Here is a 27,162-nt window from a genome sequence, read left to right as displayed (position 1 = left end):
TCCATATGCGTTGTCTCTGATGCATTTTTGGTATCACCTGGCAGGTCAAACTTCCAAATAGAGTAGTCCTAGAACGAGCTGGAATTTTTAGCATGTATACATTACTGAAACAGAGACATCTACATTCGCTTGGGCATGTCGTGAGAATGGCTGATGGTCGGATCCCCAAAGATCTACTGTATGGAGAGTTAGTGCATGGAAATCACCCCAGAGGGAGACCACAGCTGCGATACAAGGAGATCTGCAAGCGGGATCTGAAGGCCTTAGGTATGGACCTCAACAGATGGGAAACATTGACATCTGAGCATTCAGCCTGGAGGCAGGCGGTGCATCACGGCCTCTCCCAATTTGAAGAGACCCTTGTCCAGCAGGCCGAGGCAAAGAGGCAGTCACGAAACCAGCCAAACCAGGGAGCTGGACAGGGGACAGATTGGATTTGTCTTCAGTGCGGAAGGGATGGTCACTCTCAAATTGGCCTTCTCAGCCACACTAGACGCTGTTCCAAGTCCTCCATACAGACCATGTTATCATACTCTTTTGAGACTGAAGGATGCCTAATCTTAAATCTTAATCTAATGAGAATTTGAAATAGCAATAAAGAAAAGAAAGGACAAATAATGACTAAACTCACACAAGTGTTCCCCAGGCATACTAAAAGACAACAGAACTCACTGGAAAAGACCATAATGTTAAGAAAAGTGGAAGAGAGAAATGGGTTGAACATGAGATGGGTCAATGCAGTAAAGGAAGCCATGAGACCCAGTTTGCAAAACCTGACCAGAATTATTAATGACAATTAGAGGTCATTAATTCATTAGCTTCCCATAGGTCAGAGGGGATTTAATGGCACATGATCGCAAGAGGAGGATTTCAGAAGACCTTGCATTGAGGGACTTTTCTGACCCTGTGCTCCTAACATGGGACATTTTAAAAATCTGAATATATTACCCTAATTTGGTAAAAAGAAAAGTACCCAGTGCCAGAATGTGATAGATCTGTAAAGATATCTTCTCTCTCTCTTCACACAAGGAAACAAATTGCACATGGCAAGTGGCTGAACCATGGGGATTTTATATGCAACCCTGCCATAGAAGTCTAGTTCTGTGTGAATTCTGCGAGAAAAACATGGCTGTGGAGGACTTAAAATATCCTGTCCTGGTGGAGGAGGATGAATAACCATCAGATCCTAATGGAGCTCAATGACCCACAATAGAAAGGGTAATGTAGGGAGAGTCATTATACCATTCACCTTCTATCAAGGGATACAGGATAGACCCTATTGGCTAACAAAGAGTTAACCCCACGTGGGTCGTCATTCCCCCCCCCCCCAAATAGGTGCTGGCATTTAGCAGGTGAGCAAATATAGGGCCAAAAGGATATAAGATATCAGCATCTCTTAGCAACATAAAAATCAAGAATCGACCATGTTTATCTCATGACCTTTTGATCTGGGCAGAAAACGTTCAACAACGGGAACAGAAAATCCATCACTCACATACATCCCACCCCACCCGCCTGATCCAGGTAGTTTTGGGTGGTTCCAGCATGATGGCACATAACTAAGAAGTGAACGACTCCTGTCTTCGGAGGGTATGCAAGAGCCACACGGCTTTTTCCCCTTTGGTTTCTCTTCGCTTTGTTATCTACCCTGCATGAGGCGAATTCAGACTCTGGTCCCTATGCCTTTCCAATTTACAGTGGTACCTCGCAAGATGACAACCTCGCAAAATGACGAATCCGCATAATGATGACTTTTTGTGATCGCGATAGCGATTTGCGAAACAGTCATTCTAATGGGGGATTTTCGCTGGATGTCGATTAGGTCCGTGCTTCGTGAACCGTTTGTTCACAAGACGATGATTTTTTCGGCTTCGCAAAATGGCTGCCCTGTTTTCCGGACCCATGCTTCACAGGACAGCCATTTTAACACCTGATCAGGGCTCACAAAATGGCTTCCCTATGGGCGATCTTCACTGGACGAGGAGGTATTTTCCCCATTGGAACGCATTAAACCGGGTTTCAGTGCATTCCAGTGGGGAAAGGGTTTTCGCATGACAACAATTTAGCTAAACAGCGATTTCAATGGGACGGATTATCGTCATCATGCGGGGCACCACTGTACTTAGTTCCCTGCTGAGCCTCTTCTTTTTCTCCTTCTCCACGTTTGATGTCTAACTGTTTCACTTAATAATAATAATAATAATAATAATAATAATAATAATAATAATAATAATAATAATAATAATAATAATAACAACAACAACAACAACAACAACAACAACAACAACAACAACCATCATCATCATCATCATCATCATCATCCTCCTTTATTATCAATGCACAACATGTGTGCAATGAAATTGAATGAGCCTCCATGGATACAACCACCCAAAGCACAGAAACACAGAATACAGTACATTCAAACACAGAATATTCTCCAGGCTTATAAGCAAATCCCTAACCCCAGGAATACTGGGGCTAGGCGCGCGCGCACACACACACACACACACACACACACACACACACACACACACACACACGTACATATTGCATGTTGTACTGGCACTGTGAGTCTATTGTATTAAATCTAGTCATGGTGCTATGTGGCATTTAGAAGTCTGATGGCCCATGTTGTTGTTTAGTCGTTAAGTCATGTCCGACCCTTCGTGGCCCCATGGACCAGAGCACGCCAGGCCCTCCTGTCTTCTACTGCCTCCCGGAGTTGGGTCAAAGTCATGTTGGTCACTTTGATGATACTGTCCAACCATGTTGTCCTCTGTCATCCCCTTCTCCTCTTGCCCTCAGACTTTCCCAACATCAGGGTCTTTTCCAGGGAGTCTTCTCTTCTCATGAGACGGCCAAAGTCTTGGAGCCTCAGCTTCAGGATGTGTCCTTCCAGTGAGCACTCAGGGTTGACTGACACCCCATGGATAGAAGCTATTTTTCAGCCTATTTGTCCGGCAGGCTATGCTTCTATATCTCTTGCCCAGTGGTAGAAGTATGAAGAAATGCTGTCCCGGGTGAGAGTCCTCCCTGAGAGCTTTACTCCCTCTGTTTAGACAGCGGGACCTGGCGATTTCCTCCAGTGGGGTTTATGGGGCAGCCCATGGTTTTTTTGTGCTCTGCTCATCACCCTCTGTAGTGCCCACGGTTGTTAAGCCAGCGTGTCTTACTGTGACACAGTATGTGAGGACGCTTCAATTTGCTGGAAACACACCATGACACCTGTGGTTGCACACTTGGGTAAAATGAAACCAGAGCAGGGGTGTGTGTGTGTGTGCGTGCCACGCGTGAGACCCTGCTGGCCACTGATCTCAGCATGACTTCCCATCTTGTCTGCTGGTGTTTCCCGAAAGGTGGTCTCTCTGTGTATCCATTCCCAGAATATGACAGTGGCTCTCATTCATTCATTCATTCATTCATTCATTCATTCATTCATTCATTCATTCATTCATTCATTCATTCATTTTCTTTTTTTTTCTTTTATACCACCCATCTCACAAATTGCTACTCTGGGCAAATTGCTATTCTGGGCGGTGTACAGAAAGTAAAGCAAAAATCATAAAAACACATTCTAAAATACAGAGATTGCGGGGGGGGGCATAAAAGACAGGTGACAAAAATGTTAGCAAAGAAAACCCTTCTTCCTCTTCCACACATTCAGTTAAGGAGAACCTGGAGAGCTTGGTGGTTTAGGCATCTGTCTGTGGAACCAGAGGTTGGGAGTTTGATTCCCCCACAGGGCCTCCTTGACGGGCTGGACTGGATGACCCAGAAGGTCCCTTCCAGCTACTGCAGTGCTAAGGTGATGAAAGTCTGCCTTCAAAAGCTGTGTATTTAGTTGCTTTTTTTTCTAAAGGCATGGAGTAATTCCTGTAGCAGGGCATTCCACGTGGAAGGTGCCACAGCAGAGAAGGCCATGCTTCTGGTGGTTGTTTTCCGGGCCTCACGAGGTGTTACTATTCATCGGCGCATGGTGCTTGTCCCCGATCCTCCATTCTCTGTACCACAACTTCAACCCCAATCCTATGTATCTGGACTATGAAGTGCCACGGAATACCACGGCGCCTGTTCTCTAGGATCTTATGCTTGGCCAAAACATATCTTCTTGGGAGGATGCTGGTCGGGGATTCTGCCACTTTCACTTGCTGGGGGGATTTTGGGAGATGTAGTGAGAAAGAATAGATTCCCCGAGTTTTGGTGCAAAGCATGATTAGCTTTAGGGTATCAAAACGGAGATCCGCAGCAGAATTAAAATTGTTTCTGTCCTTCGTTGATAGTTAAAGGTTTGTAGCTATGTTGCAAAACCCAAAAATCATCAGTTTTAAGTTCTCCGTGATAAAACCAGAATTTGAACCTGTTGCTCTTCCTCAGAAGATGAAGGTATATTTGTTTAGTTTTTTCTTTCTTTCTCATGGTTATTAGGATGGTTTGGCGTTCTGTTTTTATTGCTGCCACATCGCTGGCGATTGATTTTTGTGTTTATGAAGAATCGAGAGTTAACACAGAGATCATTCAGGCTGCTTGGAAGTGGTTTAGAGAAAATGCCCAATTCCTCCCCCGTTTTCTCCCCCCCCCCCTTGGACACCCAACCAGGTGGCTCGGGCATGTGGGAGCATCTCAGCCCCTTTTCAAGAGTTGTTATATTTTGGATTAGAAGAAAGAAAATTACAGGATTCTCTGAAGATAAATTCCCTGGCCTTCGTAAAAGGAAATAAGTCCGAAGGTCACAGGAAAAAAAGGGGCCGGTTTCAAACAAGCCACTTTTATTCTTACCATTCTGTTTATTCGAAAAAGTCTGCAACAGCTCTGACGCTGAGGACGATTACTGTTAAATAAACGATTTCCATGCAAGCCCATTACAAAAGTACTTTCTTAGCCAAAAGAAAACGGAAAGAGAAATGTGCAAGAGAGAGAGAACCACAGCAAAGAAAATAAATTACTGTGTGTTCTACTCAAAGACAATCAATCTACTTCTTTATTTCCATGCCTCTTGAAAGACAACTAATCGGCATTAATAACAACATCTAGATGAGCCTCTTAAACTCATTTGTAAAAGCAAGAGAGTTGGAAGGAAGGAGAAGAACTAGACTACAACCCCAGAAGGTTTCAGTCAGCATAGCCACAGCTGTCTGGCGGATTTGGGGAACAGAGGTTTAAAGAATAAAGCCACAACCGCATCTAAATCAGGACGAAGGAAAAGGCAAATGCATAGACTGAGCATGTTTTCCGTTTGTGTCTTTTCTAGATCCCTGTGCAGATTGCTACTCCCAGGCTCCTCTTCCCTCCTCCTCCTTCTGCCTCATCGAAATCATTTCCAAAGACTTTGGTGAAAATCTCTGAACTCCTGCACTGTTCTAAAAGTACAGTATTTCCAAAATAATTAACATTCCCCCCCTTTTTTTGTTTAACACGAAGCTCCAGAGTTTGCCATTCCTTTCCAATAGTCACTGTTTCTGCTCCACAACTCAAAAGAACAGAGGATCCTACCGTTCCTATGACGAGAAAGCATACTCCTAGAAGCAGAGAAGTAGAAAATGGGTCTTGCCTTCAGCCTTCAGGCACGACTCCCACCATTGACATTTTGAGGCCACACACGTGGCAAGGCCAGTCGGTGGCTGTGGCGGCAAGTTTCCATGTCTGAAGGCTATCAGTCACAAGTTTGAATTCCAGGTAGTCTCATGGGGCTGATGCTCTGGGGAGATGGACTCCCACACACCGTTGTGTGTTCTGCGTTGCTTCCATACAGGACTGTTATAAGGCGCTGAAACACAGAATCAGGTCTGTGTGCCACCACACCCAGTATTGGCACCACGAATCCCCAGGGTATCTGGAAAGATTCCACCATACTGTACCCTTTCTAGAGGTGCTGGGGATTCGGCCAACCTGCAGAAGACTTGCAGGTTGCATGCAAAGCCTGTGCTAGGGTCTATCAGGGAATTGTGCCAGACTTTGGAAATGTTACGTTTTGTTGCAGCAGAACTCCCAGAATCCTATAGCCAGCCTAGCTGTGTGCCGTTTGCCATCTGGGTTGAAGGATTCTTGTGCTCCAAGACAAGGCAATGCCTCCAGGTTCTGGCTAGGAAATGGTATTTATTTATTTATTTATTTATTTATTTATTTATTTATTTATTTATTTATTTATTTATTTATTTATTTATTTATATCCCGCCTATCTAGTCAGTTACGACCACTCTAGTCATTTCTTGGACTATAATTCTACCTTTGAGGAGTTCTACTTGACCTTCACACTCCTTATAGACACCTAAATGCGGCTCACCTGGGAGGAAAGGGCCTAAACTGGAAGGGTTTGAGGCCGAGCTCCGCCGAGCTCCACCCAAGCTTCCTGTTCAGAAAGGAAACTCCCAGCTAGCACTGGGGCAGAAACAGGAAGCTTGGATGGAGCTAGGCCTAGCTAGGCCTCAAAGCCTTCTGCTTCCTGCTCCCCAACCTTGGGCCTCCAGATGTTCTTGGACTTCAACTCCCAGAAATCCTGGCGAGAACAGTTGATGGTGAAGGCTTCTGGGAGTTGTAGTCCAAGAACATTTGGAGGCCCAAGGTTGGGGACCACTTAAGATGCGTGTAAGTGAAGCAGAAGTCCCAGAATGGGGAATTAAGGATTTTTTAGACCAAAAAAAAAAAATCCAAATATCTTATCCCCGGTCCAGGTTATTTCAAGCTTTATTTGGCAATTTTAGCAGAGAATCCTGGTGACGGCAGGCTTCTTAGGCCTCTTATGCCTAAGGAATCATCACCACGACAGCATCAATGGTGACATTTCCAAGATTTTTTCAAAGTAAAGAGTACTCAGAATATTCTGTGGGAGGCAGCCAGCACAGGGGTGGACAGACGCAGGGCAAAGCTTCAAATGCAATGTTTGTGGTGCCCGCCCACCCTCATGCTGGCTGCCTCTCACAGCCATTCTCCCCTGCCACCAACAGTGTTCTTTTCGATATTTGACAGGGTTTTTTTTATTTCTATCAAATTGGGATGCCTCTATTTCAGTATTACAGATAGAAAAACTATATCGCAGATCGGATCGCAACAGCAACTCAAAACCGGTGAACCTGGCATCCAGTACAGTACATGACAAACCCCACAGACACAATTTACTCCAACGCAGACACGCACACATGCCCAAACCATTTAAAATACAGTGGGACATCAACTTACGAACGTCCCTAGCTATGAACATTTTGACTTATGAACGACTCTGTTCGCAAAAATTGGTATTGATTTGCGAACGGAGCCACAACCTACTAAAGAAAAAAGGCAGGGGAAAAAGGGTAGGAAATTCAAATTTCCCACCCTTTCCCCCTGCCTTTTTGCCTTCAGAAGTCGCCAAGGGCTTTCCCCCCAACATTGGAGGAAGTCCTTTGAGACCTCCGAAGGCAAAAAGGCAGGGGGAAAGGGCAGGAAATTTGAATTTCCAGCTCTTTCCCCCTGGCTTTTTGCCTTTTTTCTTCCCTCAGAACGCATTGATTGGTTTTCAATGCATTTCTATGGGAAATGGTGCTTCGACTTAAGAACACGGTCCCAATACGGATTAAGTTCTTAAGTCGAGGTACCACTGTAAATCACACCCTTTTGAGGCTGTTTAAAATACCTTACTTTCCAAACAAACAAAAAAAATCCACATGCTTCCAAGCAAAAAAGAAAAAGAAAAAAAAGAGGTGCTCTCTTTTTTTTGGATTTCTCAGCTGTCCATCATGAATAAACTGATATTTAAAAATCATTGTCAAGCAATGTCAAACAAAACCAGGAGTTTTTTAATGTTTAACCATGCTCTGAGATATTTAAGAAGTCATTTTAGCAGTTCCACCTCACCATTCAGTGGCCAACTGGGAATTTGAATCCAGGTGTCCTGAATCGTAGTCTGTCATTCTGTCCACTGGAAGGCAGATGGAACGCGCACATCCACGGGTGACAAAAGTACAAATGGGAGACTGAGTCTCAAGAGGTATAAAAATGTTCACAAGCAATTTTTTTTCGTTATCCAAAAAGCTCAGGCTTGGCACAGTGGCCTTCTGCAGGAGCCAAGCATAAAATAAAAATATTTAAAAGCTTGGTATGTCTCTTAAAGGCCGTCGTTAAGCTGTACTAAGAGTTTATGCATCTCATGATGTGCATCTTTATTATTAATAGTTTATATTGCCAACTGTATCGATAAGAAAAAAGAGCTGCAACAAGCAAGCTGTTTCTAAATTAATATCTATATATTTATGCTTGGCTTCTGAAGAAGGCCACTGCTGAAATGCATCAAGCCTGAGCTTTTTAGATAAGAATAAAATCTGTATTGCCAATATTTTTATACATCTTGAGACTCAGTTTGCCATGTGTATTTCTGCCATTCTGTTCACTACGCCACGCTGGGTAACTGCAGTAAAGAACGAAGAAGGGCGTGGGGTGGGGAAAGAACAAGCAACCATCTTCTCCGGGATGCGTTTTCCCCCATCTTTTGGGATTACTAGTAAACACTTAATTCTTGCCAACTTGAATCTATACTATATACCTTTAACTAGGAGTTCATTCTGACGATTTGTGTTTGATTGCTGATCCGTGCAACTTTTAATAACCAAAACAAACTCAAGCATGTGAAACCGTAGAAATAAAGCTGGAACCTTTACAGAGAACATATAAAAATGGTAAAGTCGGCGGTCCCTCTAAATCGACCCCTTACCATGACTCATCTTTGCTAACAGAGATCCTGCTACCTTAGGCATGATGTAACGTTCATACCGTCCAGAGTGCAAATAAGTTTAAATCTATTTGTCCAATTACGACTCCGATAACAGGAATCCTTCAGCTGTTTTTGTCTCAGTTTAATCATCCGTCCGATACGTGAGCAGATAGCATATCTCGCTTCCTCTGCAGATAGAAAGGGTTTCTTGAGAACCTTTTCCACAGTTACAAAGATTGGATCATGTGAGTTCCTTATTCCTACGGCAGCCCCAGTTCCTAGTTCCCAGGGAAGCCTGCGAGGTGGGCTTTGGTTCCTTCATCCTGGAAGAACTTCTGTCTTCATGATGTCCAGCTGAACTAGATTGCAGCAAAAGACCATTCGCAAGATGGCCAAGCCAAAGCCCTTTCCAGACCTATAAAAACATATCATTGCTTAACATGCATTTTAAAAAGCAAGTATTATTTTGCACACAAGTCTGGAAAATTTACAATGGTGCCTCGCTAGACAGTTACCCCGCATGACAGTTTTTTTTTGCTAGACATTGACTTTTTGCGATCGCTATAGCGATTCGCAAAACAGTGATTCCTATGGGGCAATTTTGCTGGACAATGTTTGGTCCCTGCTTCGCAAACCGATTTTCGCTAGACGATGATTTGCTTTTCGCTAGACAATGATTTCACTAGATAGCAATTTCAGTGGAACGGATTATCATCATTTAGCGAGGCACCACTGTACTGTAAAATGTTATGTTTGTCTGCATTGCCTTGCAGGTGACTCATGTAAAAAAAAAAAGTACCACAATTCGCCACTTGTTATTACAGTGTCATATTCATTATTCTTGAATCATAACATTTTAAAAGTTTTTACATAAGAAAGCAGAGAAGATTCTACACAATCAGAATGTGAACCTCACATTAATTTTTAAAAATTCCTATTTTCTCCTTGCAATAACCTTCGGGCAAGTTTTGTGTGTGTGTGTGTGTGTGTGTGTGTTAAATTGTTATGGGAAATCTTACAGGATTTCTGCAATATTTTGCACTCTTATTTTTCTAGAAGAAAAACTAATCTGTCCACAATTAATCAGAATTTCTGTGCCAATGATGTTTTTCATGTGCAGAATTCCCTGGTGAGGAAATCGAGATGCCCAGAATTTGGCTTTGTGTGTGTGTGTGTGTGTCAAATAACAGCCCCTCCCCAAAAGGAAGTATTTTCCCTGGGGGAAAGGAAGTTACGGACGTCTAGGTTTCAAAGAAGGCTGGGAGATCTTACTGTTGAAGGAGGAAATTATGGTGAGAAGACTCAGCATGGTAGAACTCAGAATGAGAATTTAGGGTGAAGTTAAACAACTGAATTACTGCCAGCCAGATTGGGTTACATAAGGACACAGGGCGCAGTATGCCATTTAGATCGGTCCTCGATTTCACAAACAAGTACTGGGTGGTTTCAGGACAAACCAGCCTCTTGGCCTCCATGCTCCCTCAATCCTCTCCTGTTTCCCACTCTGTGGAAGAGTGGGGACTTTTAAAAACATTATTCTTAAGTAGCCTAGCACTCAATTGGCTTGCCATACAAGTGATATAGCGCTGATTCTGGGGGGAGGGAGATAGTCCTCCTCTTCCTCATCTCCTGTCTCTCCCTCTGGTAGAAGTGGGGGGAAAGCTGGATTTAAAAAAAATTGAGAGGTGGCATAGCGCTATAGTTTATTGGGAAGTGGCATAGCACTCAAGTGATATAAAACCCGCCAGTGCAACTTTGGTTCAATTCCAATGATTTAACCAAGCTGAGATAGAGCAAACCGACCTGCGCTCAAAAGCAATAAGACCCTGCCAGTGATCAAAAAGGATGTAAACAGCCATGGAAAAGAGTCGGGCTGGCACGCAGTTGCCTGCATGTCGTGTAGATCCAAACAGAGGGTGCCAAAAGCTGCTCCAAAACCTGAAATCAATCTGATCGCACTTTTGTCTCTCCCCATTCCTTCTACGCACCTCTGAGTAGAACAGTGCTTTCTGTTCTTCCATCAGATGCACCACCATCTTTTTAAGAATCGTGTTCAGGGTAGACCCGGACTTCCTCTACACCAGTAATTCCCAGCCTTGTGTCCCCAGATGTTCTTGGACTACAACTCCCAGAAGCCTTCACCACTAGATGTGCTGGCCAGGAGTTTTGGGAGTTGTAGTCCAAGAACATCCGGGGACCCCTGCTCTACACAGAGCTGGTTGCTGGTCTTTTCGATCGCAAACCCACCTCCCACTCCCTCACCATAGCAGTTTTTCAAGTTTTAAGCGAGACAAGAAAATGAAGGAAAGGTTAGCAATGGCTTTGCTGGCATGTACTCACTCCTTCATCAGAAGGCAATAAAATGTCACCGATCTGGATGGCCCTTTCAGGCCATCTTTGTTTACTTAGAGATTTGGTTGCATCAACTTTCAAAGATAAAAGATAGTTGAAATCAAACCCAAGGGATAAACCGAAAGCTTTAACTGCTCAGGAATTAGAAAGTAGGCTGAGGTTTTAAAGCAATCCCTGAATATATATTTTAACAACGAGGCAAGGTTCTGCTTCTTTAAAGTCCAACCAGACTAACCCAACATCTCACTCAAAATGTTAAGAAACATAGATTTTAACCAACAAACCACCAACATTTATGGCTTCTTTTACCACTTGCCCAGATTTTGAGATCTGAAGCACCTGATCCACCTTATCATGGATCAGTTCAAGCATTGCCTGACTTGATGGCCTGATAGGCCCCTTCCAATTCCACGATTCTATGATTCTATAGCACTGTTTGGTCTGTGCATCCACAAGTCCAGCATCTTTGATGCCACAATGTTCTCTGTCTACACAGAGTCAATTTTTTCATAATGGCCCGCTGTCCTTTCCCGTTCTCCCCCTTCTTCATTAACCAATTTCTCTGCCCATTTCATTCCCTCTCCTTCTGTGTTTGCTGTCCTTCTCTGCCCACATCCTTCTCAAAGTCTTTCCAAACTACAGTTCAGAGAAAAATCAGTATTTGTTGCATATTTTTCTTTACAGCAAACCTTTTTATTTCCAAAAAAAGAATTGCAACATATCTACTGCTAAAACATTAATGGCAGTGTAGCAGATGAGCACTAAACTTATCTAGCGCTAAAACAGTTCATTCGTTGCAGTATAGCAGGTGAGTGCTAAACATATCAAGGGAGAAAAAAGTTCATTCATTGCAGTATAGCAGGTGAGCACAAAACCTATCTGTACTATTACCATTCATAGCAATGTAGCAGTTGAGCGCTAAACTTACTGGATGCAGACAACAGGTTTTGGTGGTTTGTATCAGTAATTATTGTAAGCCGCCCAGAGACCTCTGGGTAGAGTGGGCGGCATATAAATAAATAAATAAATAAATAAATAAATAAATAAATAAATAAATAAATAAATAAATAAATAAATAAATAAATAAATAAATAAATAAATAAATAAATAAATACCCGACCATGAGTTCCTTTGTCTGAACTCCTCTGAGATCCTTCTGTCTTCCACCAGGTCTTAATTTGCTGGCTGAGTTAAGAGATGTGTGCGTTTATTTAAAATATGTTTACCCTACCTTTTTAGCCCAAGGCAGTTTATATCAGTAAAATACAGTATTTAAAGCTAGGAACTTTGAGTATGAAAATGCTAAAGAGGATCAAACAAACTATATACTTTAAAAAAAGGAAACAAAGTATTGCCAAAACAAATTCAGAGCAATAATGTACAACAATCCATTTCAAAATGAATGAATGAATGAATGAATGAATGAATGAATGAATGAATGAATGAACCCACTCAGGCAGCCAGTCATTAGGAAAAAGCCTGACTGAAGAGAAAGGTTTTTGGCTGCTTTCTAGACCTTTGGTCTAGATGGGCAGGATAGAAATCCAACAAACAAACAAATAAATAGAGCAAAGATGGGGCCAGACTGGCCTCCAGTGGGAGGGAGTTCCAGGGTCTAAAGGAACAGCCACAGAGAAGGCCCTCTGCCATTTCCCCCACCAAACGTACTTGTGAAGGTGGTGGGACTGAGAGGAAGGCCTCTCCTGATGATCTTAACACTTCTGGCTGGTTCATAAAGGGAGAGGCAGTTCTTGAGAGGGCTTGGACCCAGGCCCTTGAATTTGTCCTAGAAATGGATCAGCAGCCAGTGGAGCTGCTGCCTTTAGGGGGTGGGGGTTATGTGATCCCTCTAACCAGCCCCAGTTAGCCAGCTGGCAGCTGCGTTTTGGACCCCCAGAAGTTTCCTGACACTTTCTAGAACCATTAGAATCCCTGATCAGTGGTGTCTCAGAGTTTGGGAATGCTTTTTTTAAGGGGGGGGGTAGAAGGGCAGACTACAACTCCCAGAATCCCCGAGCTCACATGGCCAGAACGAACACACAACCTGCTGCCACTGTGGCTGCTGTAAAAGGTCTTGCTCCGAGTGTGTTTTAGGTAGCAATAGCGTAGATGTCAGAGTGACCTTCAAGGATCTGATAGAGCCAAGAGTCCCAGCGCACTGGCTGAAGTCTCGTGGAACTTCTTTGCTTCTATAGGAAGGGAGACTAATCTCCAGATAAAGAGAGATAATTATGATTTCAGTGTCTCGAGGGGATTTAAAGCCTGGGCTGTCACCTCCACCCAATTCCCAGCTGGCAGCTGAGACCTATTAGCTCCGTGTGCAAGTGTCTCTGGGTGTGGTGCTTTGAATAGCATGAGGGGCTGAAGTTTGTGGACCCTTCTGCTCACTGCCCACCCTCGGCATCGCACTCCTGACAGTTTGGCGCATGGGGAGTCTGTGCCGAAGTAAGGCAGGGAGTTGAGCTCTCTCATCGCGACTCACGAGACTTCTTGTGACACACGCCTGGCCTGGGGTGCCACCAAGTCTGGAAAAGGCTCCCTCTTCCCACCCCTCGCCTCCCTCATCTCTGCAACACACAGACACCCCTCCCCAAAGATTTGTCCCAACATCTCGGGGAACAAGGGTCTGATGACTTAGCAACCTTCTCTCCCGTTGGCCATGGGGCCAACTTGCCCTCTTCTGTTCCGGGCAGGGAACCAGAGCCAAGAGATCCAAATTACAAGAGAGGAGATTTTGACTAAACATTAGGAAGAGCGTTCTGACAGGAGGAGGAGGTAACTGACATTTTCAAGGACTGGGTTCACCATGCAGGATGAAATGAGTCGCGTTGGCCATTGCTTCAAAAGCCACAGGGTGAAAACGGAGTTGGGTGGAGGGCTTGGTTCTGAGCCTGGAATGAGATATTTGCTATCCTCAGTCCCCCTCAGTGGGTCTGATGATAAGGCCAACCCTAAGACTTCCTTTCTTTTAAACATAGCAGAAGTCTTATTTTATCGCAGAATCACCATCCGTGGCCTGTCTGGGAAGTGACACTCTCTGACCCCTTAGATCCAGAAGGACCTAAGAGGGAGGTTGTTGAAATAAAAAGTGCCTGGTTGGACAGAAGGGGGATCGTTGAACTGGGCTGAACCTCAGCCCACCAAGACTTCGGTTAGCTTTTTCTGTTGGAGTTATTACAACCTCGTATGCTGCCTCTGGTGGGTTTGGCTGGGAGGGACCTTTCTGGACTGTCAATCAATCATTTTTCCTTTCTTTGCCTCTAATTTCAAAGAGAGGCCAGCCCATCTGCTTAAGTGTCTTTCCCCCTCTCTTTTAGTCTGTTTGTGTACAGTTAATGCAGTTATGAGAATGTAGTCTGCTGGAAGCAGGCTGTGTGTTGTTGTAAGCAGTCCTTTACGTGCACTGTGTTGTTTTTTTTAAAAAATCTGTTCATCTGTGAGTAAATGAAACTTTTTTTATTCTTTCTCTTACCAGTGTCTGAGTGAGTTACTGAGACTGTAAGGGCCAGCTGATGAGGCAATATGGGGTGGTCTACTCTGGGGTGCCTTGAAGCCAATTCTGCTCTGCATGTCCCTGCGCTTCTGCTGCGCAGCTAGGGAATTTTAAGCAGAAATTCGAAACTCAGCAACATCTTCCTCCACCCCCTTACAAAGAATCATGGGTAATGGGCTGAGAGCCACTGTATGGCGGCCCACTTCGCAACCTCTCCTTGGCAACCTTTTGTGATAAGAAAATACCTAATTAGTTGCCCTGAAACGAGACTTAAACAGCTGTCTGAATGCACAAATCCACCCACGAGCCACACTTTTTAATATTCTTTTCGGTTCCTAAAGGGAGTGAGAGGAGAGAAGAATAGAAAAACTCCTGAGCCTGCTTTTCTCACTCAGGGCTTTGAGTTAATATCCTGCCATCTCTGATTGCGCTTTGAGAGGCGTGACGTTTGATAAGCACCATTTAACTTGGCTGTGTTCAACATTGTTTAAATAATTCAAACAGAGATTGGCCCTTTCAGAGGGTTTCTGCTGTGTTGACCTTGCTGGGCACATGTTACCAGGAAATTAGGGAGGGCCTCTTGCCGGAGGGCTGGTGTGAAAGAAAAAATACCTCCTAGCTTTATACTGGGCTCGCGTCACCCCATAATTCTAGCTAATTCAAAAAAGCAGTGGGCTTTTTAACCCTTGCCGTGTGACACCTTTGGAACAAGGCATGATTTGGCTGGCGAATAATAATAATAATAATAATAATAATAATAATAATAATAATAATAATAATAATAATAATAATAATAATAATAGTAGTAGTAGTAGTAGTAGTAGTAATAGTAGTAGTAGTAGTAGTAGTAGTAATAGTAGTAGTAGTAGTAGTAGTAGTAGTAGTAGTAGTAATAATAATAATAATAATAATAATAATAATAATAATAATAATAATAATAATAATAATAATAATAATAATAATAATAATAATAATAATAATAATAATAATAATAATAATAATAATAATAATAATAATAATAATAATGCCTCAGAGCTCCCTTATCACACTCACTGTGTGGAAAAGCCTTCCCATGGAGGTAATTTAGTGAGTTCCCGGTGAGGGCTATTTCTGACATCAATAGAAGGCATATCTTTCTACCCAGAAATTCTCTTGAGTATTCCTGACACAGGAATCCACGTAGCCTGAATTTAATGGCTGAAATCCTGTTGCATAACTTATGCTTGTGGAAGGCAGATGACATCACAGGCAGGCAGCAATACATAAAACTTCCTTCTTCTGTTCCGTGGCTCTCATGGCTTCTATGTGATGCAAAGGATTATATGGGAGTCAGAAACTTGTAGAACAGGAGGTGGAAGTGTTTACTTAGTAAAAATTGCTCCCTGCCCATGATGGCCTTGCCCTTCCACAGGTGTAACTTACACAACAGGATTTTAGCCTGTGGCAATTCTAATACTAAACTCAAGAGGGAAATGACGAAAGAAATGGGATGAAAAGAGGCACACAGATAAAGAAGGTAGACATATCAATATTCTTGGGTTTTGTTGTCAATGGGTTGTGTTGACCCTAACTGGGTTATCACTCCCATGAATAGCAGGCTAAATCCTGGAGCAGATTCATAACCTTTCTGAAATTGGAGTTAATCACTGCCACGGCCTCCATGTACCGATGGACAAGAAGAAGGGCTTCATCTGTTGAACTGCTGCCTGTCATTTAAGTTGTTGAAGACCCAGGAAGCATTGTCAGCATGTGAACTACTGCTTGATTATTCCCGATCCATGCATCGGTTGTCTCTGGAAATTATTTACTTTATTTTATATGTTGTTACTCCACCTAAAAATGGACCCAATGGTGGCTTAATTTATTAAAAGCACAACATTAATAGCTAAAACAGTAAATTATTCAAATATAAAGAAGAAATTAATAATATTATATTTAAAATACTGTATTAGGTAAGAGTAGACCTTTGGTCTAGATGGGTGGGATAGAAATCAAATCAAATCAAATAAATAAATAAATAAATAAATAAATAAATAAATAAATAAATAAATAGTAAAAGCATCACTAAAAATAAACTGAGAAGCAAGAAAATACAACGCATTCTGTTTTAAAACCTCTCTTTAAACAGCCAGTCATGAAATAAAAGCCTGTTTAGCAAAAAAAAAAAAAAAAAAACCAAAAAAACGGTCTTTGTCTGCCAGCATGGCATCCAGTGGCAGGGAGTTCCAAAGTCTGGGAGCAGCCACAGAGAAGGCCCTCTCCTGTGTCCCCATCAAATGCACCTGGGAACGCGGTGGAACCAAGAGAAAAGCTTTTCCTGATGATCTTCACAGCCAGGCAGGCTCATCAATGAAGATGTGACCCAAGCTGTTTAGGACTTTATAGGTTAGAACCAGCCCTTTGAGTTGTGCCCAGAAACAGATCAGGAAAAAAGGTCTCCCCTAATGATCTTGGAATCTTAAGTTGATGTATTTCAGCCAAATGCCTGAACCGGTTCATATCTGCATACAGAGCATTTACTATGACCTGCCTTTCTGCAGCCTGGATACCACTGGATGGGTGGAGAGAGGACCATGGCTCTCTCCAACATCCATTAATCTCTATGGAGATCCCTGCCCTTGTGCCGAAAGTCCAGAACGCAAGATGGGCAGGAATCCTGAGAGATTTAGTCAGAAGAAGGGATTTCCCCCCCAAAGCCCCGGCTAGACCACTAGACCAGCTGATGCGTGGCAGGGGATAATAGGAATGGTAGGCTGTGAATCATCCAGCGTGCAGGAGGATGAGGGGAGTTGAGCGCTATGCGTTTCCTCTTCGTGATGCGCAGCGTCCACCCCGATGGCCTCACAAAAGGGTTAACGGGGTGTTGGCGCTATTCGATGAATAGAGGCAACGCGGTGACGTGCACCTGGTCCTTTGCATTCCTGGGTCTTTCTTTTTTTTTTTTTCCCTTCTGTGATAAGGGGAGGCCAAAGTCCTCTTGTTCCGGTCCAAGAAGACAAACAGCCCCCCCCAATGGTGCTGTTATTCATACAAGGCCGTGCGGGTTCGGGGGATTGTGTTGCTCAGCAACCCGTGGGCTTTCGCACGCTAATCAATAATAGGGCCTAATGGGGATGGAAAGATCTCGGGGGCAGCCTGACAACGTTGCTCCGATCTCATGTCTTTCCAGAGTTCAGCCTCCACACACCGTAGAAAAATACTCCTCTTTTTATAAGCAACAGTGTCTGTAGAAATATTGAGAAAAGCCTTGGTCTTCCTCTGTCTTTCTTCTTTTTCTTCTGTTATTTTCTTCTTCTACAGAACTGCATCGATTCCTGATTTGGAACTTTCCCTTTTCCTCATGTTAGCACATATTCAAGAAATCCGCCCCGTATATCATAAACGTTATCATTTTTCATCTCTTCTTTCTTAACTTTTAAGTTACAAGTGAACTGATCATTTATAGCAATGTTCCATATTTCATTATACTATCCTTCCATTCAAAATTCCACTTTTGACTTCCAACTCCTAGCTATTGTTAATCTGGCTGCTGTTCATAAATTGGTAATCAGCTGTCTAGTCATCGTATCATATTCCACATTCCCAAATATTGATAACAAAGCTCTCTCAGGATCCAACATGTATCATTTAATTCTTTAAAGATTGGTTTCCAAAAATCTTTGTAGTTTTTCACATTCCCGCCACCTATGAAAGTATGTACCAATTTCCTTCTCACATTTCCAACAGACATTCAGATAACTAGCGAAGTTTACTGCAAGAGGTCCCGATTACGATGGTGGCGAACACAGTTGATTTGTATTTTGGTTTATGTATTTTATGTTTATGTTGTAGTTTATCTAATAATATTTTTTAAAAAATAATAATAATAAAGAGAAAAGCCTTGGTTTTGAGGAATCTGCTGCCCCCACTTTAACCATGCCCGTTTAATAGCCCCTCCCACACAAGGAGCCCCCCCAAACACCCTGTCAGATTTTGAACCAAGCCCGTCCCCCAGAAAAAGATATAAAACAATATTATTTCTTTATTTGAAAACATTTCTCTACTGCTTGCCATTAAAAATCAGCTGAGAGTAGTTTTATGGCCATCGGTATAATAAAACCAGTAGCCAACATCCTACTGGAGATTCACTCAGGTGCGAGAGGAATTGTGGTCTCTACAGTGGCTATTTGTGGGCCAGATGTGGGCCAGACCTATGCCAGGTGTACAATTCAGTGTGTAAAGAAGCATCTGACTGGTGGCTCCTGAATTAGTCGCAGCAGCTTGCCTGATTGCTCTTGCATGCATGTAAATACCCAGCAGGAATGGGCTGAGTAAAATTCATTAAAACTAGTTCAGAGGCTAAAATCCTGTTGCACAACTTACACCTGTAGACGGGTAAGGAGTCAATGACATGGGCAGGAAGCAATCTTTAGTACATAAATATTTCCACTTTGTGTCCTACAGGTGCCCCTTTTTATCTCATTTCTTTTGGCATTTGCCCCTTGAGTTTAGTATTAGAATTGTCACAGGCTAAAATCCTGTTGCACAAATTACACCCAAGGCCATCATGGGCAGGGAGCAATTTTTAGTAAGTAAACACTTCCACCTCCTGTTCTACAAGTTTCTGACTCCCATATAATCCTTTGCATCACATAGAAGCCGTGGGAGCCACGGAACAGCAGTAGGAAGTTTTATGTATTGAAAATTGCTGCCTGCCTGTGATGTCATTTGCCTTCCACAGGCGTAAGCTACACAACAAGATTTCAGCCATTAAATTCAGGGTAAGTGGATTGTGCTAACAATCAGGAATACTCAGGAGAATTTCTGGGTAGGAAGACAGGCCTTCTTTTGTTGGCAGAAACAGCCCACACCGGGAACCCACAAAATTACCTCCATGGGAAGACTCTTCCGCACAGTGAGTGTCATAAGAAGAAGGTTCTCCTCTACGTGACAACTGAAGGTGCCTCACTAATCTAAGATACAGTAAGCTGAGAGCTCTCTCCTATGTAAATACCAGGGTCATACATAACAGTGGGTCTCAACCTTGGGTAACCTCGGTGTTCTTGAAATGCAACTTCCAGAAACCCTGGCCAGCACCGCTGGTGGTGAAGGCTTCTGGGAACTGCAGTCCATGAACATCTGAAATGAAATGAATGAAAACTAGAAGTCATGCCTTCTATTTAGCAAATTTCCACTCATCATAGAACTGCATGTTTGCATGCATGTGGAATGAAGGAAGCCATGCGCACACGTTAGCTACCCTAACACAACCCTCACAGGGAAGGCGTCCTCCCCTGAAAAGGCTATCTGATCCAAGCAGGGCGGCCAGGAGTAGTTCTTTAGGGAGAACAGTCCTTCCTTTCGACAACCGTGGAAATTGCTTTCATTTTAAGGGTTGCCCAGTGACAGCCTGATTTGAAGATAAGAAACGAGGAGGAGGGCTATCTGGAACCTTGAAGCAGCTCCTCTGCACGGAACACTCCGAAGACATGCACGTTGCCAAGTGGCCGTTTTCCCCATCTGAGATGTATTGCACTTCTTGTAAAGAATCTTGCAACAAACATTTGCCATAGTTTAAATTTGCCTCGGTTGTTCTATGAAAATCGCTCTCCTCTTTTGTTCTCCTTTTTAAGGATGTGCAATAATAATAATTATGTGCCCTCAAGTCAATTCTGATATATGGTGATCCTTTTCAGGGTTTTCCTGGTAGAAAATACTCAGAAGTGATTCTTCTGGGACGGTGCAGCTGGCCCAAGGCCACCCAGGCTGGCTATTCCCCCAGGAGGCACTGTGGGGAATCGAACACCCAACCTCTGGTTCTGCAGCCACAGACTTAAACCCCTGAGCTATCCAGCCGGCTCATAATATTTTAACCGCAGAGCTGGAAGGGACCCCCAAGGATCATCCAGTCCAGCCCCTCCCAGGGATGCCCCATGGGGGAATTGAACTCCCAACTCCAGCCAGCTTAAAGATATGCAGACCCTCACATTTTGCTTATGCTTCACTTTGATTGGACTCAAAAAAGGCACGATCCCAACGCTTGCCGGGCTACAAGAAGTTTCCAGTGGGGAACATTTCCGTGACGTCTTCTTTCTATCTAGAGCACGTCATCCCTTGGCGAGCTTTTTGCAAGAGTAGATCAGTGGATCCATTCTAACGGCGATCTTCCTGGTTGAAAGGGACCACCGCTTTGCAATCTCCCTTCCTCCCTCATTGGCACTGAACCATTCTGATTTGGTGGATTTGTCTCCTCTTTTCCACTGTATTGCAAATTCAGCCATTACAATTGTGGCCACTGGAGAAGTTCCCTTTTTTTTTTGAAGTATGACTCAACCGTGCCTGGATAGATTCCCTCCCCTGCCTCAATTCTAATCAATTCCCAAGCTTTGGGATGGGGGTGGTGGTGGAAGATGCTTGAACAAACATGCCAAAAAGTCCATTCATTCCAAGGTACATGTGCTTCTGTGCATAGGTGCCCCCTTGGAAAAACCATGTGTTTAGCCCCTTAGCTGTGGCTTCTTCCTTTCTTTCCTCCTTTTGCTCTTGGACGTTTCATGCAATTTATTTTCTCTGTTCTGCCATTAAGGGTGGTTACGAGAGATGGGCAAGCTGCCATACTGTCAGGCGACTTGATTCTTTCAAGGAAAGCCTTGAAATTGAGCATTGACACCCTTCCCCCCCTCCCACACCCCTGCCAGGACACCCCCCCCTTGTTGTCGAAAAATGATCAGACCTCCTGGGGAGGGTGATAAAAGCCAGCGAGGTTTCTCCTCCTGAAGGCGAACAGAGGGCTGAGTTTTCCCTGCTGGAGAAGTAGTAGGGGAGCCAGGCCATGACATCAGCTGAGCAGCTGATAAGAGAAAGAAGCACAATGGAGTGTGAGACTCGTAGAAAAACATTGCCAGGATAAGAGAGGCTCCTGATAGCCTGGAGGGATGAGGTAAAGTGCTATTGTCTCTCCCCTGTTGTCAGCTGAGTCACTGGGTGATGGGGGATTAAAGAAACAGGAGGCGATGGAAGGGTCAAAAGCTGTGGAGAAGACCTCCATGGATTACCTTATAGATGGAGACATGGATGGGCAGTAGTGTAGGTTGATGGACTGATCCACTGAGAAAGAGACTCCCTGTACATACAGACCCACATGCCGCTATGCCAGTGGCTTCCAACTGTGGGTCCCCAGATGTTCTTGGACTAAAACTCCCAGAAGCCTTCAACGCTAGCTGTGCTGGCCAGGATTTATGGGACTTCAAGACCATCTGGGGACCCAAGGTCCGGAACCACTGCTATTGTTGTTGTTTAGTCGTTAAGTCGTGTCTGGCTCTTCGTGACCCCACGGACCAGAGCATGCCAGGGCCTCCTGTCTTCCACTGCCTCCCGGAGTTGGGTCAAATTCATGTTGGTTGCTTCGATGACCCTATCCAACCATCTCGTCCTCTGTCGTCCTTTTCTCCTCTTGCCCTCACACACTTTCCCAACATCAGGGTCTTTTCCAGGGAGTCTTCTTTTCTCCAAAGGATGGCCAAAGTCTTGGAGCCTCAGCTTCAGGATCTGTCCTTCCAGTGAGCACTCAGGGTTGATTTCCTTCAGAACGGATAGGTTTGTTCTCCTTGCAGTCCAGGGGAGTCTCAAGAGTCTCCTCCAGCACCACAATTCAAAAGCATCCATTCTTCGGCGGTCAGCCTTCTTTATGGTCCAGCTCTCACTTCCGTACATCGCTACTGGAAAAACCATAGCTTTGACTATGCGGACCTTTGTCGGCAAAGTGATGTCTCTTTTTAAGATGCTGTCTAGGTTTCTCATTGCTTTCCTCCCAAGAAGCAGACATCTTTTGATTTTGTGGCTGCTGTCTCCATCTGCAGTGATCATGGAGCCCAAGAAAATAAAATCTGTCACTGCCTCCATATCTTCCCCTTCTATTTGCCAGGAGGTTATGGGACCAGTGGCCATGATCTTAGTTTTTTTTTAATTATTGTTTTGATAACTTGGGTTAGGGTGTGGGATACAGAAGGTAAGAGGGGGGAAGGGTTGGGATGGGGGGGAGGAGAAACAAAAATATACTAATATCCATTCTATTTGCAATATCAAGGTTCAAACTCCGCTTTTCTACTATTTTCTGCCTTCCAGATTTTAGTTCACACAATCTTAGTTTTTTTTAATGTTGAGCTTCAGACCGTTTTTTTGCGCTCTCCTCTTTCACCCTCATTAAGAGGTTCTTTAATTCCTCCTCACTTTCTCCCATCAGAGTGGTATCATCTGCATATCTGAGGTTGTTGATATTTCTTCCAGCAATTTTAATTCCAGCTTGGGATTCCTCCAGTCCAGCCTTCCCCATGATGTATTCTGCATATAAGTTAAATAAGCCGGGGGACAATATACGCCTTGTCGTACTCCTTTCCCAGTTTTGAACCAATCAGTTGTTCCGTATCCAGTTCTAACTGTTGCTTCCTGTCCCACATATAGGTTTCTCAGGAGGTAGATAAGGTGGTCAGGCACTCCCATTTCTTTAAGAACTTGCCATAGTTTGCTGTGGTCCACACAGTCAAAGGCTTTTGCATAGTCAATGAAGCAGAAGTAGATGTTTTCTTGAACTCTCTGGCTTTCTCCATAATCCAGCGCATGTTAGCAATTTGGTCTCTAGTTCCTCTGCCCCTTTGGAATCCCGTTTGTACTTCTGGGAGTTCTCGGTCCACATACTGCTCAAGCCTACTGTGGAGGATTTTGAGCATAACCTTGCTAGCGTGGGAAATGAGTGCAATTGTGCGGTAGCTGGAGCATTATTTGGCACTGGCCTTCTTTGGGATTGGGATGTAAACTGATCTTTTCCAATCCTCTGGCCCCTGTTGGGTTTTCCAAATTTGCTGGGATATTGAGTGTAGCACCATAACAGTGTCATCTTTTAAGATTTTATATAGTTCCCCTGGAATGCCATCACCTCCACTGGCCTAGTTGTTAGCCATGTTTTCTAAGGCCCACTTGACTTCACTTGAATGATAGGCATACAGACAAGGGGCAGGATCTGTATTCCATCATCACAGAGTGCAAGGCACGTAACAGTGGGCTCAGGTCAAAGGAAGCCAGACTTCAATTGAATATCAAGAAAAACCTCTTAACTGTTAGAGCACTACGACAATGGAACCATTTGCCTCAGAAGGTGGTGAGTGTTCCAACACTGGAGGCATTCAAAAGAAATTTAGACAACCATCTGTCATATTTGCTTTGAATTCGATTTCGGAACTGAGCAGGGAACTTGATGGCCTTGTCGGCTCCTCCCGACTTCACTTTTCTATGATTTCTATGATTGCAGTGACAAAACTGCACAGATGCAGTCCTTAAGCTGTAAAATCCGGGGAAATACGATGTCCCACCTTTAAGACAAAGCAATATATGACAACCCAGGGTTTAGCATCTTGTACTACGCGACGTAAGAGGCAGCTTTTGGCATGGGAGAGAGCCTCACCACATCATAAATCAAATGTTTAAAATGACCCCATCATGCCAAAATCAACCTACAGAGTGGCGGGGTGTCTCCGTTTGTCTCCATCATCATTTCCCCATTGTTATCGGCCTTCTGTTGGGTGTTCTTCCGCGCCAGACCAGGAAGGAGTCTCTTTTCTCCCGCTTCTTCGATGGCTCCTTGTCCGCTTCCTCCATCCAGGAGACAAATGCCAAACAAGCCTTTTAACAAATTAGACACTTCCCCTTCCTCTTTCGCCTCATTTCCCTATGTGTAGGAGGGTGTGAAGTGCATGTGTGTTAAGCGTGTGCTTTAGTCATATCGCTCTATCACTGCCACCTTGTTTTAAAACCATCGCCTGGGAATGCATCTCAAGAAACTTGAGCGGTTGAGTCCTGTTTCTCACTGGGAACCACCATAGTTTCCCTGGAGCGATTTCAGCCAAGAATTTATTTATTTATTTATTTATTTAGGAGTTCCGCTTCCAGAATTTCTGGAAAGCTGAAGAATTGGTGGTCCAACCCACTAACCTTTCTAAGCAACGCCAATCAGAAGGCCCATCAAGAAGCTAGTTTGCTAAATGGAACTCTTTACTTTCTTCAAGACATAGTCTGTTTCAGAATCATGGAAAGGAAAAGATGGAATGGGGAGCCCCTTTTGGACTTCCAAGTTGACCTCAGAAGGAACTTTTAGAATAAATTGGTTAAACTTGAACGTTGTTACAGGGTTCCTTTGTCTCTTTACTTTCTTGCTTTGCAGACATAAATAGATCAGTTACATTGAGATCATTAAAAGAAACCTTATCAAACACACTCAAGCCAGGGAAAACCAAGCACATCAAAGGGTTGTGTGATCACAAACGCAACGGCTATGAAGGCAACTAGAAGCTGTTGCAGTTCTGTCACAACTGACTAGATAGGCGGGGTATAAATGAAATAAATAAATAAATAAAAATAAAGAAATCCCTTGTTCTGTTATGACTTAGGCATACATACTGTCTTTGGACGACTGTGCAAAAATCGGATTTGGACAAGTTGTTGCCTGAAACCAAAGCTAGATGGAACAAATCACATCTCTAAAGGAAGGGAGCTCCAGAGCGATGGGGCCGCCACAGAGAAGGCCAGGTTACGTAGCTTCTTGCAGCCGTGGTAGCATCACTCATTTTGTGAAGCTGTAAGACAAAAAGAAGGATCTGAATGGCTGTTTTAAGTTTCTGTTTACAAAAATGTTAGACTCTTCTTTTTCTTCACTCTCTCTCACCCATCCTGGTCAACTAAAATATGATTACCTCGAGTAGCTTTAGTAGGACTGACAATGTGCGTGATCGTGAAAGAAGGATTCGTTGCATGGGCTTTGAGTGGAGAGGTCACATATGAGAATGCTGTAAAACCACCAACAACAACCCAACTCATAACTGGGAGCAACATTCAGTTGCACCTTGTTATATTTTTAGTAGAGATCCAGAAACACAGAGATAACAGGTAAAAGGGTGAAGCGAATCAGAATATCAGATTTCCTGCTCAGAAAACTCTCAGCTAGCACCAGGGAAGGAACAAGACGCTTTGGCACAGCTTGACCTAGCTAAGCCTTCAAGCTTTCTAAAATCTTTCATCTCTCTTCGTTTCCTTGCTTCAAGGCAGTGGTTCCCAACCATGGGTCCCCAGATGTTCTTGGACTGCAGCTCCCCAAAATCCTGGCCAGCACAGATTGTGGCGAAGACTTCTGGGAGTTTTAGACCAAGAACACGTGAGAATCCAAGGTTGGGGAACCACGATTTTAAGCCATTCGTGTTCTCTTCCCAGCCAACGTTTGAGTACCAAGAATATGGAATAACTCAGCACCAGCCTGAATTAGACCCAGGAACCGACAGCTTTGTGCGGTACTGCCCCCATGTGGTGAACCCCCAGGACTGCAGTCTCTCCCGATGAGTAAAGCGTTTCTAAGACCTGTACTAACTCCACTCGCCCAGCTTACCCATTGTGTCCTTGGCAGGAAGAGCTATGAAGGACCTCCTGTCGAACCTCGGACTCGCCGCCTCTCGAGCATCCACCGTTTTCCTCCGGTGTTTTTGGGGCACCAACTGGCACCATGTTGGTTCCAGACTCCAGACTCAAAGGGCACAGCTCGGTCCCAAGAGAGATCTCTTCCTCCAAGAGAAAACATCTTGTGTGGGTTTTCCAGATGGAATTCACCTTGCATTCCTGGGCTGGCCTTTATTGAAGCCCTTCTTGGTTTGGGACTACATTACTTATGGGAGTCTCTCTCCCCCCAAGGTCAGCTTTTGCTCCCCCTACCATCAGATCTTTGCAGGCTACGTTCCTCTGGGGGGGGGGGCAACAACGAAGGAGGCCATAAAATCATCAGCAACATGTAGAGCCTTCTCGGCCGTGGCACCAGCTCATTCACCTCCCCGCTGAGCCATGCCTGGCTCCCTCCCTCCCTCCCTGGTTTTAAGAGGCTGCTGAAGATGCTCCTTCTTCGCGTTTAGCCGCTCATGAATTCATTTTATATTATTGTTTTGTGATCTTTTTTTTCCTCTTTGTTTGTTTGGATATCGGATTCTCGCGTGCTGTTGGTTTTAAATGCGTCTGTAGTATTGTTGCTGTTTTTGAATGATAAAACCTGCTAAATCATTTTTAAATATTTGTCTGTGTATTGTTTTTAGCTTTTCATGATGTAAGGGTCCTTTTAAGGAGAAAGGTGGGGTCAAAATAAAATAAAATGAAACGAAACGAAATATAGGTGCCTTACTCAGAAGAGTGCTGTCCGCCAATGGGACAGTAAAACAACAACAACAACAACAACAACAACAACAACAACAACAACAACAGCACACACACACACACACACACACACACACACACACACATGTGCAGAGCTGGTTGGACCAACACTCCAAGAAGTTCCCAGACCCTCCCGTCTCAGACCCCTAGGTGTAGTCCAAATGAGTAACTTGTCCAAAATCTGATTCCGACCCCCATAATCCCCCAGCAGGTTCCTCAGGGGAAGGAATGTGAGATCCACCAAGCAGGGCCGAACGGGGAAAGTGAAAGCGAACATTTCATGCGCCCGGAGTCTCCACTGGGCAGGTGCCTTGATCCTGATGTTTTACGAGCAGGCCTATGTAGACCCCCACATCTGGCGTTCTCTCCCTCCTTGTTCCATTCCTCCGTCTCCCCCCCACCAACTCATATAGCGGTCCTT

At 44.0% G+C, this 27,162-nt stretch overlaps 1 long non-coding RNA gene across 1 annotated transcript; it reads right to left on the bottom strand.

The window, feature by feature from the left end:
- Nucleotides 1-21,104: 21,104 nt before the first annotated feature.
- On the bottom strand, nucleotides 21,105-26,053 carry LOC144584799 (uncharacterized). Its single transcript, XR_013539256.1, has 2 exons — nucleotides 25,933-26,053; nucleotides 21,105-25,129 (listed from the first exon to the last, which is right to left on the bottom strand). It is a non-coding gene; the product is annotated as an uncharacterized LOC144584799 (long non-coding RNA).
- Between the last annotated feature and the right edge of the window lie 1,109 nt (nucleotides 26,054-27,162).

This window comes from Pogona vitticeps, chromosome 1 (assembly GCF_051106095.1).
Source record: "Pogona vitticeps strain Pit_001003342236 chromosome 1, PviZW2.1, whole genome shotgun sequence".
NCBI lineage: Eukaryota > Metazoa > Chordata > Lepidosauria > Squamata > Agamidae > Pogona > Pogona vitticeps.
The sequence above is the reverse complement of the archived record's forward strand: the minus strand, read 5'-3'. Positions and strand labels throughout refer to the sequence as shown.